This window comes from Solanum stenotomum, chromosome 1 (assembly GCF_019186545.1).
Source record: "Solanum stenotomum isolate F172 chromosome 1, ASM1918654v1, whole genome shotgun sequence".
Taxonomy (NCBI): Eukaryota; Viridiplantae; Streptophyta; class Magnoliopsida; order Solanales; family Solanaceae; genus Solanum; species Solanum stenotomum.
This window is the reverse complement of record NC_064282.1, coordinates 13,962,728-13,962,964: the sequence shown is the minus strand read 5'-3', so window position 1 is coordinate 13,962,964 and position 237 is coordinate 13,962,728.

Below are 237 nucleotides of genomic sequence, written 5' to 3'. Positions count from 1 at the left end.
ATGTATGCGGACACCAAAGTGATTCATCACAAAATTAGACTTGACCTACAAAGGATAAAATTGTCTTTATAATTAAAAATAGCAAATTAATTTTGATAGATGTACAAATCAAGCCAATGAAAAATGATAAAAATATTAAAATTACAAAAACACCCTCAAGCAGCAAGCAGGCATGTTGACCTGCTGTTTGCTTGAGCAGGTTTAACTGCCTTTTATAATATATATATATATATATAT